The 18,860-nt window shown below is 36.2% G+C and overlaps 1 protein-coding gene across 7 annotated transcripts in view; it reads left to right on the forward strand.

Annotated features, from left to right (window-relative positions):
* Window positions 1-18,860, forward strand: part of FRYL (FRY like transcription coactivator) — a 244,255-nt gene that overhangs the window by 43,581 nt on the left and 181,814 nt on the right. For all 7 annotated transcript variants that reach the window (XM_060012585.1, XM_069540693.1, XM_060012583.1 and 4 more), the window contains one exon: window positions 16,089-16,220. The gene's annotated coding sequence lies outside the window, so the exon portion shown is untranslated. The remainder of the gene's footprint in view (window positions 1-16,088; window positions 16,221-18,860) is intronic.

An 18,860-nucleotide genomic window follows, 5' to 3' on the forward strand; every position in this document is an offset into this window, starting at 1 on the left:
TTCTAAAATGTAATTTTGTTTTATAATCATGTATAATAGTTTCATGTTTCCAAAGTCAAATCCACAAAACAAGGTTTATTCAAAGGAGTCTAACTTCTATCTCTGTTTTCTCTACCATTTTCTTTCTCTTTCTAAGTAATTATATTCTAAAACCAAGTTTAATATAAGTAGGCTATGTATTCATATTCCTCCTTAGACAAGTGATAAAATATTATATGCTTTCTTTTTTCACTTAACATATTCTGGAGATCACTCCTTAGTAGTAAATTGCTAATTCCTTTTTATAGCTGCATAATATCTCATTGCATGAATGAAAAAACAGAGCTATTTAACCAGTTCCCAAATGATGGGCATTTGGATTGTTTCTAATTTTTTGTAAATAGTACTGCAATGGATAACTTTGTAATTCATATATATGTGTTTATATTTTTGCCATTGTACATTTGGGACAGATTCCTAGATGTGGAATTGCAGGGTCAAAGGGTAAATGAGTACACAGTTTTATAGATATTGCCAGATTTATCCTGATAAGAATTATATCTCTTTGTGTTCCCATCAGTAATGTACGAGAGTGCCTCTTTGTGTATCAACAGAATATATTGTTAGAATTTTGGGGTTTTTGTCCTCATTGTAGTGTTAATTTTCATCTCTCATTATGAGTGAGATTGAATATCTTTTTTTAACTTTAAAGTTGTATTCATAGACATTTCAGAACCACTTAAATCAACTATGGATTTTTTTAGACATAACATACCGTGTTTATCTTGGACATATTAGGCTGAGTATCTTTTTATATGGTTAAGAGGCATTTGCATTTCTTTGTTTTTTAACTGTCCATTTCTTTAGCTCTTTTTCTCTAGGTTTGTTGTTGTTTTCTATTTTATAAGCTCTTTACATATTAGGAATATCAACATTTTGTCCATTTGCTTTCTTCTTCCTGCCAGTTAAATAGAGGTAGTCTCTAATCTGCTTCTAGTTTGCTTTGTTTTGCTTCTCATCCTTTTCCATTAGTGTTACATTTTTTCTTCTGGCTAAATCATTATTCACTATTTGATGACTCCACTTCTGCAGCTCACACCTATCCCACCATTTCTTCAAACTCAACATGTCCCAGATAGGATTCAACTTTATCCACAAACCTGATATTCCTGTGTTCCCTTTGTCAGGTATGGCGTTACCATTTTCCTACTTGGGAACTTGGAGTGATCTTTTATGGTTTATTTATTATTAATTCAGCAAGTATTTGTTGAGCACCTACCAAGTGCCAGGTATTGGACTAGGCACTAGGTAACAGATAGTCACAATCCTAGCTCTCAGGGAACAGTCTGATGGAATAGGTAGTAAACAAATATACACACAAACCCATGTCTCAATGGGTGGTAAGTATTTCAAGAGAGAATTTATGGACTGGGACACGTGATTAGATTGGAGAGGTTAGGGGGGTAGCCTTTTAGAGAAAGTGACATTTAAACTGAGATTTGAAGGTTTGTTAGGGTTCACCTGGTGAAAAAAATTGGGGTTCCAGATACAGGAAACAGCATGTGGAAGGATCCTGAGGCAGAAAAGAAGTTGAACTTCTAGGAAATGATCAGACCAGTTTGGCTGGCATGTAGGGAGAAGGGGTAGAGGGCCATGAGATGTGATCTGATTTACTTTGTAAAATGATCACTCTGGCTCTAGGGGTGGAGGGGATGTGTGTGTAGAGGTTGGTGAGGAGGCTGTGGTGGTAACCGTGAAAAGTAGAAGTGTCGCATTCATTCTCGTAGTGACATTCTTTCAGTTCTACTCTGGTGCTTTGTTCTTTCTTCCCATATTTTTATATCCACTGCCCTCGTTCAGAAAGTCACCTCCTGACTACTCTGATGGGTTTTTACAAATTGGTCCCACGCTGTTTTAGTCTCTGTTCGCCAGCCAGTCTGGTTCAGAAGCAAACTTAGAAATCCCAGGTCTGTTCATATCACTTTCTTACTTGAAAACTCTTGGTGGCTCCCTGTGACTGTTACTGTTATGTGTCCACTTGACTGGGCTGAAGGATGCCCGGAGAGCTGGTAAAACAGTATTTCTGGGTGTGTCTGTGAGTGTGCTTCCAGAAGAGATTAGCATTTGAATCAGTAGACTAAAGAAAATCCTCCCTCACCAGTGTGGGTGGGCGTCATCCAATCACTGGGGACGCAAGTAGAACCAAAAGGCAGAGGAAGGATGAATTCTGTCTCCTTGAGCCGCGGCTTCCATCTTCTCCTGTCCTCAGACATTTGAGTTCCTGGTTCTTGGGCTTTTGGACTCTGGGACTTACACCGGCAGCATATCACCCTCACCCCCCGACCCCAAACCCCTTTGGCTTCAGACTGAGAGTTACACCATCAGCTCCTCTGTGTCTCAGGCCTTCAGACTCAGACTGAACTTTATCCCTGGCTTTCCCGGGTCTCCAGCTTGCAGGTGGCAGATCGTAGGACTTCTCAGCCTCTGTAATTGTGGGAGCCAATTCCCATAATAAATATCCTCTTATGTATCTATATTATCCTATTGGTTTTGTTTCTCTGTAGTCTCCGAACCTTAACACATTCCCTCATTGCAGAAAAATGAAAGCCCACCTGAAATTGAAGCCTTTCTCGTTTTCTTTAAGCTTCAAGGTCTGCTCCTCTGAGACTACTTTTCTTTAGGCAGCCAAGACTGATATTATTTTACCTCTTTTTTTTTTTTTTTTGCGGTACGCGGGCCTCTCACTGTTGTGACCTCTCCCGTTGCGGAGCACAGGCTCCGGACGCGCAGGCTCGGCGGCCATGGCTCACGGGCCCAGCCGCTCCGCGGCATGTGGGATCTTCCCGGACCGGGGCACGAACCCATGTCCCCCGCATCGGCAGGAGGACTCTCAACCACTGCGCCACCAGGGAAGCCCTCTACCTCTTTTCTTAAACTCATCTTCATCTTCTGTCATGACATCTCTGCCTCTTGAACCCTATTTCCCCTTCTCTCTCTTTTTTTTCTTTCCCCTAAAGTCTCCGTTCAGATCCTAACTGTTCCCCTAATCCTTAAATCTCCTCAGTCAGGTTGACTTTTAACATTTGTTGATATGTCAGTTCTAAGATTCATCACAGCCTGTGTTGTATTAGAAACACTCCTGTATTTATTTGGAGTGCAAAGAATTGTGTATATTTCATTTTCTTAACAGAAAAGAACTCAGCAGATATGTGTTGAATTGTAGGAGATTAGGGATCATTCCATGTGCTTAGATCCCTCACTGAAATCTCTTAAAAAAGAGGTAAGTCTCAAGTACAAGTTTATAAATATCTTGTATTGAACCTTCAGGGAGTGACCTCATTTAGAAATAGTAGAATCTGACTTGCCTTTTGAAACAGTCTTTACAGTTCAGTGGATATCAGATAATACTTAAACTCTCTATATTAGTTTGGCAAAAATATGTTTATATGGCAATATCAGAGAGTTCTTCTGACTTACTGGGGGTATATAGAGGATTAATACTCAATTTCCATGCTGGTAGGGAGGGGTCAATAAAGCCATGACTGTGTAGCATATCTAAATGTACCTCTGCTTTTACCTGAGGTATCCTGCTGACTAGTTGTCCACTTAGACAACTTCTGACCGGGTACCTCGCTAGGTTAAAAGTAGTGGTCTGCATGTTGACTAAGTTTAATATACTTGATTCTCATATGTGGTTTTGTTTGTATATCGGGGCCAGCCAGTATGTATGTTTCGTTTGTGAAGAGAAGGGTCGTATCATTACTACCTACACACTTGCAAAATGATTTTATGTGTTCCATCTTTTAAAATTCTAACAGGTTTTCTTCTCTTCCTCTCTTCTTCCCTCCCTTCTTCCCTCTCTCCTTTTCTTCCTATAAATGAGGTTAAGTCACTTTGTCTAAGTTAATATAGCTTTGTATTGCGTAACTGTGCTACATACATTGTGTTGCCTTCTCATATGAGGTCATTTCTCTGAACTTATAAGGGAAATGGGGTTTATACAGATTTGTCTTACATGTAGTTTTCAGATATTAATCTAACTTTTAAGTCTCTTTGGATCACCTCTTGAATTAAATGACTGTTTTTGATTTCTAATACCTATTGATGCAATAAAAGGGTTGGGAGATTATATAATCATTTTGCCTCCATACTAAATGGGATTTAATTTTGTCATTGGAAATGCAGTAGAAGCTAAACCTTTTAAAGCTATTTTTAAATTAAATTTCCTGAAGTCACATTTCAAATTTTGGGTGTTTCAGCAATGTTAACTAATGAGAAGTATTTTGGTTGTATTATTTTAAGGTAAAAATATCTTAATAGAAATTTTAAATGAGCTTGCTTCAGATTAAATTAGGACATTAAGTCTTAGTTTCTGGAATATGAATTTTTAAAAATCACTGAAATATTAACTAGGGCAGGTGCTTATAGGTAAGAATCAAATTATCATTTGGTACTGTGATCTTCAAGTTTAGAGTGATGAAGGATTTTATTTTTAAAACTAAGTATCTGTAAAACAAAAAATGTTTCAAGCAGCTCATGGTTTGACAGGTTTATGAAAGGCTTGAAAGATAAAATTGTTGTAAGTGAAATATTGCATTCAACGTAGGATTTATGTAACTAAGTAAGTGAGGGTGAAAAAAACCTGATGAGGTGGGAGAAATGACTCAGTTCCTCACTTTGCACTCTCCATTTTAAATCCTGCATGAATATTACAGCTTCAAATATAATCACAACATTAATTCAGAAGCCTGATATATTAAAAGGTAAGCTTTTGTTGTTTTATAATAACTCCATTTGTACCATACTGGAACTTTCTAGAACAGTCTCCTTCTAGGACAGTTTAGGGGTGGCTGTAGAGCTGGATGAGTCACACCACACCGCCAACTCCTTAAGGTTTATGTCTATTCAGTGTTTGTGTCCTTCACTACGTAGCTTGATATATCTATCAAGTTGGGCTAGTAAAGGTAGTAGAATTATGTCTATTTTCATTTATTATACTGTACCTGGTGTTACGTTTCTAGAAACGCTAAAGTTTTTTGGGAAGTTGGTCCAGAGTCAACATTCAAAAAGCATAATTCCAATGACCCTGAATCCACTAAATTGAGCCAGGGACCAGAAATTTTCTCAACATAGAGCAGGAATAAAGGAAAAGAGGCATGCAGGGACCCAGGAGAAAAAGGATGATTTAAGTGGAGGGAAGTTGCAGTTAAACCACAGACACAGCAACTTGCATACTTGGTCAGGTTCTCCCTGTAATGTAGAAATTGCTGACACAGAATTTTGTACCTGTGAGCATCCATCTTAGGGACACATATATTTTATTTTTATTTTTTAATTTTTTGGCCGCCTTAGTTCCCCGACCAGAGATTGAACCCGCACACACTGCAGTAGAAGTGTGGAGTCTTAACCACTGGACCCCCAGGACTGCCCGGAAACATATATTTTAGATTAAAGATTATTTTAAGAATTCTGGCTGAGAGAGAGAAATATCACTTTCCTTTATAAAATTGTTCCTGGGGCTTCCCTGGTGGCGCAGTGGTTGAGAGTCCGCCTGCCGATGCAGGGGACACGGGTTCGTGTCCCGGGCCGGGAGGATCCCACGTGCTGCGGAGCGGCTGGGCCCGTGAGCCATGGCCGCTGAGCCTGCGTGTCCGGAGCCTGTGCTCCGCAACGGGAGAGGCCACAACGGTGAGAGGCCCGCATACCACACACACACAAAAAAATTGTTCCTGGACTTTTAAATTAATAGTGAGACGTTAGCAGAAGATGATTGAATTTAGTTTTAAATAAGCATCTCTATGATTTGTTAGCCATAATATGATTTCTCCCTTTCCTCCTATTGTTTACTTTTGATACGGCAAATTTATTCTTTCTTCATGAAATATTTAAGATAAATTATGTGTTAATTATGCTTAATTATCCTTTTTTGAAAGTTCTCTTGCTTTTGTTCTGAGGTTCAGAATCAATATAAAAACATTGAAATCATAATTGCATTTTAATTTGAGAACTTTATCTCATATAACTCCGTATAACAGCTTATTCTTTTAAAATATAAAAGAATCCGGATGTGCAGTATTTCTCAGTTTATTTACTAGTCTTGTCGGTTTCCAAAGCTGCAAAGTTGAACATTTACAGAAATTATGGGTTTGTTTGGGTTAAAATGAAGTAACGTATGTAAAGCACCTAACCTAGTTTTTCACACATAGTAGACCCTCAGTAATTAGTGGTGGTTATTTTTATTATTATTGGTCACTTAATTAATTTGGATTTCTAGGGCACCATTTCTTAGGGTGCAGTGAACCAATTCTGAATTCTACCCTCCCATATTTGTAATTTGTTTAGACTGACTTAACCACTGTGAAGAATAAAGCCTATTGGTGGGGTGGAGCTTTTTGACTTTTGTGTGCAAGTCCTTTTAGAGTTACTGGATGTACTGGAATGTGGAAGATTAAGCTTTGTGGCATGTTCTATATGGTCATCCATAGTGACCAAACTGATTTGGAATGTTGTTTTGTTACTAACTTTGAAGTGCGTTACTTTCTGTACAGAGGATGTTGATCCGAATAAATTGCTTATTATCCTTTATAAATATCTAGAATGAGACGAATTTGTCAATCAGTGTAAACCTCATCCGACATAGTACTTTCTTTCATAAACACAGGGAGGAAGCAATCCCAGGATAACCTTTTGGGTGATAAAGCCGGGCATGGCTGGGCAATTCAGAGGGTGTGTGATAGCACCCAGCTTTGCAGCCTGTCACAATGGGAAGTCATGGCTTGGAGGCCTGTGGTGAAATAGTCATGTTTATTAAGCCTTAATATGTCACTTAAATGGCTCTTCTATCAACAGCTAGCCAGCTCCTCAAAGAGACGTAAAAAGCCATTCCTGTCATTGTAGATTGTAGCTCCAGTTACTTCCTGGCAACGGAGGCTATGAGCACCGCTTCATTGGCAGTGTCTTTCCTGTCCCATCCTCCACGTAAATTGATGACTGTCTCCCTTGTACCCAGTTGTAGCTTGCACATATTTAGGTAACTTCTCTCAAAGCATCTAAAAAGGGTTGTCCCATGTGTCTCTTCCAGCTTGTCTGTAAGCTCCTGGTTGGTGGTGGTCATGTCTGTGTTAGTGTCACTTAGTGCAGATTCTGGGAGCTCAGGGTGGATCTTCAGTCTGTGTTAAGTGCTCGTCTCCCTGTGGCTTGTGGAGACTCCTCAACATTAACTGGTCCAATTATATTGGACCTCTCTAATTCTTCAATGAAAAACCTCTAGAGGGGCTAATTCTACCGTGTATCCTGTATTTCCATTCTTATTTCTTTCTCTTCTGCCAATGCAAATTCTCGATTTCCTTTCTTTCTTTCAAGGAACAATTCAAGTCCTTTTCCGTGTAGCTTTTTTTTTTTTTTTTTTTTCCGGTACACGGGCCTCTCACTGTTGAGGCCTCTCCCGTTGCGGAGCACAGGCTCCGGACGCACAGGTTCAGCGGCCGTGGCTCACGGGCTCAGCTGCTCCGCGGCATGTGGGATCTTCCCGGACCAGGGCACAAACCCGTGTCCCCTGCATCGGCAGGCGGACTCTCAACCACTGCGCCACCAGGGAAGCTCTAACTATAATACTTTTTAAAAATAGGTGGGAGACTATCACAGTGTATTATATATTATTTCAAATATGTCATATGGGTGTATATATATTGGGTTGTTATATAAAATGTATTACATGTTCATTTATGTAAAATGCATTTTTTTTCTTTACTGCAGTGAAAAGAGTTTAGAAAACATGTCCCTAGTCTATTTCACCCTTGCTTTAAACCTGGGGAACAGCCCAAATATATTACTTATTCTTTTTGCTATGCTCTCTTGTCATCGTGACCTGAATCCAAGGTAGTGTTTTCTAACCAGTTAGAAATATACAGAGGTGATATTTTCCCCCAGTACATAAAGATGTGCAGCAAGGTGGTGTTTTCATTACATTGGTCTTGCTTGCATGCCTCTGGGTACAAATAAACACTTTGGTGGATCTAACTGTTAATCTGTAAGAATTGTTTATGATGTGCCTAACTTGGTACCAAGATGTGATTTAAGCACCAAGAGAATTTGGATTATTTAATACTAGTACATAATAAAACTACTTATCAAATGTTCATGTGGGCACATACAGAGGCATAATTGTATTCTTGTAATGCACAGTATAAATACTAATATTGTTTTGGAGAATCAGCATGGTATGCTGAAGCCATGGTTTGGAAAAAGGCATTGTAGTATGTTTTTAATCTGTGGGAATTACTGGCAAGTGTAATTGAGAGATTCTAAATACTGTAGTTGTTTACTTCACTTTTGAATTTGGCTTAAATATTTTTGGTCTTGTTATTTTTTTAATCATTGAATTATTATGATAGAAGTTTAACCATAATTGTTCTGTAGATTTTAATAATTTTATCTCTTAAAGATTTATTTTAAAACAATTTCCCCTGACTAAAGATATTTAATATTTAACATTTGTTTAATATTTAAATATTTATATAGAAATATAAACATATAAACATGCTTATAGATATTTATACTATATCTTTAGAGAAATATTACATTTAACATTTAAATTTAATACTTAAATATTTAATGATAAATATTTAAACAGAGAGGATAGTGGAATGAATGTTCATGTGCCTGTTCCTCAGCTTCAACCGTGATCAACTCTTTGTTAACTGTACCCATTCCCATTCCCCAATTCTCACTTATTTTGATGCAGTTCCTCTGTCATAACACATCATCTGTAAATATTTCAGGATGTATTTCTGAAAGACAAGGACTTCTATTTCTAGACATACAAAGTAGAATCTTAATCTTTTTGAGGAATGTACTGAAGTTATGAACATTCAAATTGTGTTTGGGATGTTAGAGTGATATAAAGGAAAAGTGAGCTCCTTTAAATAGAATAAATGGAAAAAGAGAAATACCTGATAAGCAGTTGGATCAAAACACAATAGAAAAGTTACAATGAAAAAGCCAATTAATAGCTTTTAAGTATCCATGGAGAAAGTGGAGAAATTGGCAGTTCTGAATACTTAGTATGTGCCTACATTCTATACAGGTCACTAGGAGTAAGGCGAAGTGTATTTCATACCATTTGAGATAGAAATTCTGTTTCTAGACTCTTTCTTGAGGGAAAAATCAAAGATGTGTACAAAGACTGCCAATCAAGATATTCACTGCAATATTATTTATAGAGTGAAGAATTGAACCTAATGTTCAATACCAGTGGAAGGATGCAATGCACATAGTATATTTATAAAATTTTACAATATTTTGTAACCAGTAGAAATGGTAAAACATGATACCAATTGTATAAAATGTTGAATGCGTATTAAAAGACCTGAAAGAAATTAACACAGATATTTACATGAATTAATAGTGTCTATCTCTTGATGTTAGAATTATGAGTAATTTTTAATTTCTTCATTTCTTTTTTTCTTAGAAATGTTGCAGATTTTGTCTATCAGCGTATGTTATATGAGTTAATAAATAATAATAAACATTTGAGTACTTACTGTGTGTCAAACACTATTTAAGCACTTTTCATCTAAAAGTGAATTCTCATAGTAGCCCTGAGAGGTTTTATAATCCTTATTTTGCAGATGAGGAAATGGGCATAGAGAGATTGAATACCTTGACAATTTGAGTCTATCCTTCTAAGTTTATTGTTTGCTTCTAAATGTAGTTTTATCTCCAATAATTAGGAAGATACTGTAAATACTGTTTTGTTTTTCTACGTATTACTTAAAGATATGTGGTTAATATTATGGCACATTAGTTAAAAAATATGATTTTTAAGTGATGGGTAACATTTCATCTAGTGAATATACCATGATTTTTTTCCAACTGGTCCTTTGTTTTTGTTCTGCCCCTCCCCTCCAGTATTTTGTTCATAAGAATAATGGTACAATGGTATCTTTGTGAATGAATCTCTATGTGCATTTCTGATTATCTTCCTAGAAAAAGCATTTAGAAGTGGAATTATTGGGTCAAAGAGCATAAACATTTTTAAAGGCTTTTGATACAAGTTATGAGACTGCAGGTAACAGATGATCATTCTTCCTTAAACTTAGTGTTTTGGCACTATAAATTTGAGAGAAATAGGTCATCTAAACATCAGTGGGAATTTGTGCTTTCATAGTTGCTCTTACAAAAGTGAGGCTTCTCTAAGCTTGCTGGAGACTATAAACACAGAGAAAAAGAGAAAAGACAAACTTTGAAGATTAAATTGTGGCCATTTACTTGCTCTGTGACCTTTCACAGCTACTTATTCATTTTTCTTATTAACTTAAAATTTGAATTAGCCTTGAAACCTTTTTACTGTAAATTGTTTTATATAACATGTAAAATACACATATCAAATTTTCATGAATTTTCTTTAATGTTTGCTCTTTTAGGACCTCAGGATCATAATTAGGTAGAGAAATTTCCAATGTATAATTTTAAAACTTATAGGTATAAAAGGCATAAGACATTGATTAGAGACAGTAATAACCCTAAAAGTGTTTTAGATGTATTTTTAAATAAGAAAGCTTTTTTCTAGGGAGTCACTCTCTTTTTGTGAAAAGCAAGAAAAATTTGGGGGTAATTGATGGTTTCTGTTAGGGTTAAATAAGGTTTTATTGTGGTTTCTCTTGAGCGTATATCTTCTTCCAGGGACTGTGGTGACTTCTACAGAGACTTTAGCTGAAGATCTGAGCAGAGGGAGGGGGATTTTAACTTAAGAAGGTCCAGAGAATAATTAATGAAATCAGAAAATTTACCTATGAAGCTACCAAAGAGGTTAGGATCAATTTTTTTCTGGAAAAGCCAAGATTGATAAAGGGTACTCCGACAGTCTGTGAATTTGTGAGAGGGACAAATGGAATAAATAGAAAACATTTTATTGAAATTTGAATACCTTAAGTATTTTAATGGGGAAAAAAAAAAAGTACAGTCAGTCCTCTGTATCTGAGTCTTCCACATCCACAGATTCAACTAACCTTGGATCAAAAATATTTAGAAAAAAAATTCCAGAAAGTTCCAAAAAACAAAACTTGAATTTGCTGCTTCCCACAGCATTAACATTGTATTTACAACTATTTACATAGTTTTTACATTGTATTAGGTATTATAAGTAATCTAGAGAGGATTTAAAGCATATGGGAGGATTTGAGTGGGTTATATGCAAAATACTACACACTTTTATATAAGGAACTTGAGCATCTGATGATTTTGGTTTCCACAAAGAGTCCTGGAACCAATACCCTCTGGATACTGAGGGATGACTGTACTACTTCTTTATACTATGAATAGTAAAATTATGAAACTATTAACTATAAATGGTAGACATAGAAAATAAGCCTAAGGAGGATTTTTATCAGGGGTTTTTAATCCATAATTAATGATTGGATTATAAAGGTTCATAACCCTGCAAAATTAGGTATATGTGCATTTTGGAAGGAGAGGCCTCCAAAACTTTTTTCAGATTCTCAAAAGAATGACTTCAAAAAAATTCAAATTCAAAATTCAAGCTCCTACTAGAAGGTAAGCTCCGTGAGGCTAGGGACTTTTGTCTGTTCTCTTCACTCCTCTGTCCCTGGTTCTTGGCACATAGTTCTGCTCAATAAATATTTGTTAAAGGTATGATTTTTGTAAATTTATGTGTGTCCTAATTACAGCAATGGATTTTTAAAAATTAGGGATGGAAGAAAATTCCAGGTTTAGTGAGGTTGATGTCTTGGCTGTTTCTATATTTGTCCGAAATTTTTCTTTTTGTTTAAGTCTAGATGAGTAGGTAGGGCATTTGTGTGATAATTTTGTGGTTGAATTCCTGTTTTTTTTCTGTGCCAACAGAAATGCTGTAGAATGGGTTAGAAATACTATAGAAATGTAATGCTGTAGAAATGTAACAGGAAATTGTTGTAAACAATACATATTCATTCATCAGTCTATTAGAAAATGTACTTTGGCACTGTTTTCATTTGATTCAATGAATGAAATTGTTATAGAAAAACTTCCCCTTAAATTTGAGAATGGAAAATTCTCCTAATTGTTTTCATTAAACCAAGTGGTATGGCAGTAACTGCTATTGTGGCTAAAAATGTAAAATCAACAAAATGTTGAAAAATTTACCTGCAGAGAACATTGCTTTATCAGCAAGAGATTTAGATTTTTGCAGTGAAGCCCAATTATTCTAGCTCAGTGCCATTATACGGCAGTTTTAGCAGGTGATGTAGTGTAATCTGTGATTGCATTAGTCAGCATCATAAGTTTCCATACTTCTTAAAATTGAAATTTGGTAGAAGGTTAAAAGAATGACAAAAGATTAAAATGCAGGTTTGTTTTAAAAATGGTAAAAATTATAACATTTCTAAAATAAGAGAAAAAGTGAATTTCTAAAAATTGAAGTGTGATGGAACCAGTGTTAATTTATAAATCATTAATTTTCTTAATTAAAGGGATGACTGTAAATTCTTTATCTTAATGACTTTTGCCAACCAACCAGAAAAGATAATTTGAGTAATTATTTGCTGCCTGCATTTGAGTCTTTGTGAATAGATTTTTCACATTTTCCATTATCTTCAGCAGATTTAAAAAGTCATTGCATTTTACATTTTCTATACTTATTTTGCTATTAACAAATAGGAGCTATGATTATTCCAATGTATTCAAAAATCATTGCATCATTATAAGAGGCCTTCCAATATTCCCAGAATAATTTCAATAGAAGGGCAGGAATTTTCCCTTATAGATTTCGTATCTTGCAATGTGGTTTCTTTCTTTAGTTGAAATATGATTGAATCTTTAGGTCACCACACATTCCATTATTCAAGTATAAGTACAAAATACATTTTGAAGTGAAATTTAGAGTTTCAAGTTGGAATCTCTGAAGTAATTTAGCTTAATCTTTTGACCCAGTGGTGTAACCCTTTCTATAGCATTTCTAACAATCTTTGCCTAAAAACTCAGTGAGTGGGAACTCTATTTCTTTATGAAGCAGCTTTTTAAAATGAATTATATAATAAGTTTTTCTTTTTATTATGTTGAACTCAAATCTACTTTGTGCTAGGCACCATAACTTCCTGTTTTCCTTTTCAAATTATGAAGTATTCCAAGTCGGTAAGTATTGAGAGTACTTATAATGAACATCACTGAGATTCATTTATTCTTAATTTCTACTCTATTTGCTTGAGATTATCATTTTCTGTATCAATGTATATCAGAGACTTTTATGTCACGTCTTACTACAATTAGGATACATTAGATTTGTGGCATTTCTGTGCTTTATTACCCTCGTAATTCTTTTCAGAAAGGAAATGAGGTTAATGTGTTATCTGAGCACCCATTCAACTTTCTCTTTTACTTTCTAGCCTGAAGCGAAGCAGGGTTGTCCTTGAAGGACGTCATTTGATCTGAGAATCCTCCCAAGCCCCAGAGCTGGGCCACTGTTCTCTTTATTTATTACACATGGAAGCTTCTAGATCATTAGTCTTGCTGAAGGTTTAAAGCCTTGGTCCTTTAAAGCTTGTGCTGTTTGACTATTTACAGTCTTATCTTCAGTGTTGTCAAACACCAACTGACCTCCTCAAGTCACTCTTGTTTATATGACTTTTTTCTTTTAAAATAAGAAACAACAGGCTTGGTCATGTGTATACCGTGACCACAGTTACCTAACCTCTCTGACCTTGACCATCTCAAAAGCAGTAGTATAAAAATGGTAATAAAAGTTACTCTTCTTGTAGATAAAATATTCTCCAAATTAATCAAGTGAAATGAAAAATAAAAATGAGTTCCACGTTAGATGATGTATATGGAGACAAGGTGAAAGTGCAATTGATATGAAAAAATGAAAAAAAAAACCAACCCCAAAACCAACAACCCAAACCACACCCAAACAAAATGAAAACAAAAACCCATCCCTGCTAAAAATGATTATAACCTATAAAGAAAGCCAGGGAAGTATAAACCAAATATTTTCCAGGGTAACTAAAGACAAAAGTTTGTTTATTTTATCAAAAGTGAAAGTGGAAAATAGGAAGGCTGTATCTGTACTAGAGAGGTATTGAAAATTCTAGGCAAACATTGGGAAGTCTTAAAATGACAGTGCTCTGACAGTGTGGTTATAAGAAGAGAAAACACATGTAAAAAGCATGGCATTAGCCCTTGCTGTGTCTGAGCAGAAGGATATTCAAAAATGAAGCAAAATGAAAGATGTAGACATGGTAGTACAAATCAATCCTAGATGCAATTTTTGCAGTATTCCTAAAACAGCTTTGTCCTCCAGGAGTACTTGGTTTTGTGATTTGTCCTAGAAGACAAAGTGAAAAATAGTTTAAATTTCATTAAATACACACCAGCATGTGACTGTACTCTGCTCACTATGTACAAGAAATGGTATGCTACTTGTCACATAAACTTTATTTGCTTTGAGGGAGAAATAATTCCATTAACCTTATATAAAATAAAGGATAAAAAGTTATGGCAGAATTGTAGATATCTTCTTGTTAATAGATTCAGAAATATTTGGTGGGGCAGTCAAAAATTCCATAAGTCTGAATGATATATGATTATGAACAAGTACATCTAAATCACTATTTTGTTCATATTTACCAGTTTTGGGGCTTCAAGGATTTGGTTTTAGTCATGATTTAGTTGATTATACCTCTGAATAAATGAAATATCATTATATTTTTTTCTAAATTGGCTAAAGGAATTTCAGATTAAGAAGGTTTAAGTACAAAATTAATATTTCAGCAAGTAGTTCTTTCTGTTGGGTTGGGGATTAAATTCATTAAACAGAAAAAATAGTAGGAAACCAGATGTGATTTAAAATGAGGTTGATTAGAGTTTCAACAGATTAAAAATGTGTCCTATTTAACTGTTGAAAAATGCACAGACCTTTCATGGTAATAAAAACGTGGAATGTGGGCTTCCCTGGTGGTGCAGTGGTTGAGAGTCCGCCTGCTGATGCAGGGGACGCGGGTTCGTGCCCCCGTCTGGGAAGATCCCACATGCCGCGGAGCGGCTGGGCCCGTGAGCCATGGCCGCTGAGCCTGCGCGTCCGGAGCCTGTGCTCCGCAACGGGAGAGGCCACAACAGTGAGAGGCCCGCGTACCGCAAAAAAAAAAACCAAAAAAAAAAAAAAAAAAACGTGGGATGTGCATGATTACATGTGAGGCCTTATATGTGGTAAAAGGGTAACTCCCTATGGTCATTGGTTTCATTCTTAGTAGCCATCAAATTATTACATATAAGGTATAGTAGTTCACAGTCCATGACCCGCTCAGAGTTATTATAATAGGACTTTGAAAAATATACATCCTAAATCCTAAACACTGTCTGTAGATGGGATAAATATTAGGCCTAGTGGGTATATGAACTATTTTGCAAATCTGATTAATTTAGTGAATAAAATGAAAATGGATTTAATGTATTATTGAACAGTTAAGGTATTAATGTATTCATTCAATCATAGCCTAGTAAAAGCATCATGGCTTGTCACTGCAAAGAGAAGAAAGGAAAAAAACTATAGATTAAAAGGGATTTAGGAGAGACAGTAGTAATTGCCTGTATGGATTTTGTTTAGATCTGGATTAGAACAAACTGTTTAAAAAAACACTTATGAGAAATTTGGGGAAATTTGAGCACTGATTGGTAGTTGATGTTGTAAAGAAATTATTTTGAATTTATTGTAGATATTATAATGGTACTGCCTTATGTTTAAAAAGCAAATCTTTGTCTTAGAGAGAGACATACAGAATTATCTACAGATGAAGGGGTATAGTATAATGCCTCAGAATGATGCAGAGTGGTGGGATAGGAGTTGGGTGGGAGTGTGAAGATATAAATGCAACATGACTTGCTGTGAGTTAACAACGGTGGGTTCATTATACTAGTCTTAATAATTTTGCATTAGTTTGAAATTTTTCATAATAAAATCTTAGAAAAAAGTGTAATGCAACATTAATTGAAAGAGGGATAACTGTAGCACCAGGTGACACTGCAATATAATATATTCAGAAGTAAGGGTAGATATGAGTCACACACAGATGTACTTTTTATAAACATATCTAATGTGTCAATCTCATGTTTTTCTTCAGAGCTGAAGCCGTTTATTTGAATCTTGGATGATTAACACCTAAATGCTTAATTCTCAGAACTGCTCAAGAGTCCCACAGCCAGGATTAGATGATCCAACTTACCACCAAGAAATTACTGTCTTGAATTCTACGGTAAGATTATAATAAATATTCTAAAGGCTAAATAGTGACCATGAGGTCTAAAAAGATTTTTAAATGCTGTCTTTGAGTGACTAGCCTTTATTATAATTTCTCAGTCCTGTAACTCTTATACCAAGAATTCAAGGTTGTGATAATCAACCAAAGATCTTAGAAATATCAACATGCAAACAAGGCTTTATGGTATTTCCCTGTCATAGATTCAGCTAGTAACAGATACTGGAGTGCCATGCTTTCCCTCTTGCTGTATGTCTCAGGGTGGGTCCTCCAAAAACTGATGCTGGAAGGGAGTTTGGCTTCCGGGATGTTTATTAGGGATCAACAACCTATAAAGAGGGGAGGTTATTGGGCAGAGGAAAGTGAAGTATAATGTAGGCTCAACAAAGCCTTAGACAACTGAGACAGGGAGTCTTGTAGTTGTAAGAGTTAAGCTTCTTGGGGATGGAGACATATCCTTAATGCCTTTGCATTGGGCACAGGCCATTAAAGAAGCTGCTCGGCAAATATGTGTTGAATGAAGGAAATCTGAGAAAAATCTTGTGGTCCCTCCTATAACACCTAATCCTTGCCCTTCCTTTTTCCAGTTGAAAGTGTGGTTTAGAGCAGTGAGGTTAACAGTGACACACATGGTTGTCTTGTACATCATGAACAAACATGAAGGTAACTTGTCCTCCATAATCAGCATGTGTTGCATACCACTGTGTTCCTGGGCTCCACAGATAAGGAAGACCTACAATGGGACCTGAGGAAAACCACACGTATAAGTTTTAAAGCAGCAGTCCCCAACCTTTTTGGCACCAGGGACCGGTTTCGTGGAAGACAGTTTTTCCACAGATGGGGGGTGGGGATGGTTCAGGTGGTAACGCGAGTGATGGGGAATGATGGGGAGCGGCAGGTGAAGCTTTACTCGCTCGCCTGCTGCTCACTTCCTGCTGTGCAGCCCTGGGGTTGGGGACATCTGTTTTAAAGAATGTGAGACTGTATCAGTAAAGAGGAAACAAACAAAAGAACAACATGGATCTAGAGGGTATTATGCTAAGTGAAGTAACTCAGGCAGAGAAGACAAATACCATGTGATTTCATTTATATGTGGAATCTCAAAAACAAAACAAAGGAACACACATACAACAGAAACAGAGTCACAGATACAGAGAACAAACAGGGGCTTGCCAGAGGGGAGGGTGTTGGCGATATGGGTGAGATAGGTGAAGGAGATTAAGAGGTACACATTTCCAGTTATAAAATAAATGTCATGGAGATGTAACGTACAGCATAGGGAATATAGTCAGTAATATTGTAACGACTTTGTATGGTGACAGGTGGTAACTAGACTTACCGTGATCTTTTCATAATTACAAAAATATCGAATCCCTATGTTGTAAACCTGAAACTAGCATAATATTGTAAGTCAGTTATCCTTCAGTTAAAAAAATATGAATGAACGAGGGACTTCCCTGGTGGTCCAGTGGTTAAGAATCCGCCTTCCAGTGCAGGGGATGTGGGTTCGACCCCTGATTTGGGGAACTCAGATCCCACATGCTGTGGGGCAGCTAAGCCCGTGTGCCGCAACTACTGGACCCTCATGCCACAACTAGAGAGAAGCCCCTGCGCCACAAAGAAGAGCCTGCACACCATAACGAAAGATCCTGCATGCTGCAACAAAGATCCCACGTGCTGCAACTAAGACCCAATGCAGCCAAATAAATTAAAAAAAAAAAAAAAAGAATGAATGAGGTAAGATGGACAAAACAAAAACCCTGTAAGATACAGTGATAACTCCTAGGCTATTAAGGGATATGGATTATGGTTCTAACCAGTTTGTTTTCTCTGTGTTCAGGGAATAGGCTGATCAGATATGAATTTTTAATCCTCTTGTGCTCCAGGGTTAAGAGAGAATCTACTTCTGAGAAGGACTTTTTAATTTAATTTTATTTTTTTGAGAAGGGCTTTTTTAAAGTCAGTGCTTTTTTCTAGTTGGTACAGTCCTGCTTTAGGGCAAGAAATTTGAGTCCTTTACTTGACTTCTTGTTGTGTTTTTTTTTTTCCCCTTTTTACTGTAGGATTCCGTGAGACAGAATTTGCATTAATAAATCCTCTAAATTTTCTCTGAACCTTAATACTATATTAATGCTTTATGTGTAGAGGACTTTTACTTAACATCTTTCAAATGAATGAAATAGAGAATAATTGACTTCGTTATTAATGTGGCAGAAGAATAAGGATTAAAAACTCGACAGTTCAGACCAGAAATTTCCTTGTTTTTGTATTATAACAATTTTCCCTGATACCTGTGTAGACAATTTTATGCTTCATCTTTTAATATATGTAGAGCATTTTCTTCATATTGAGTGTTGGAAGAATGAGATTGTGTTTGTGTTTCACTAAGTGAATCACATTTTTTTTTATTATTAAAATGTGTATCCTTCAAAGTTATCAATTTGATTAGTTTAGGGATGTTTACGTCTTATCTGTTCCCATTTTTTTTTTTTTTCCATTTCTTTCGTGTCACTTCGTAACCCCACCAGAGGACAGGCAAAGGAAGGGAGAAAAGACATTAAGTTCACAAAGTCTTATGTAGGCACCTTTTACTGGCACATTTTGTCATGCTTCTGGATTGTAGTAAGGCAGTAGGAT

Source organism: Delphinus delphis, chromosome 5, assembly GCF_949987515.2.
Source record: "Delphinus delphis chromosome 5, mDelDel1.2, whole genome shotgun sequence".
Classification (NCBI taxonomy): domain Eukaryota; kingdom Metazoa; phylum Chordata; class Mammalia; order Artiodactyla; family Delphinidae; genus Delphinus; species Delphinus delphis.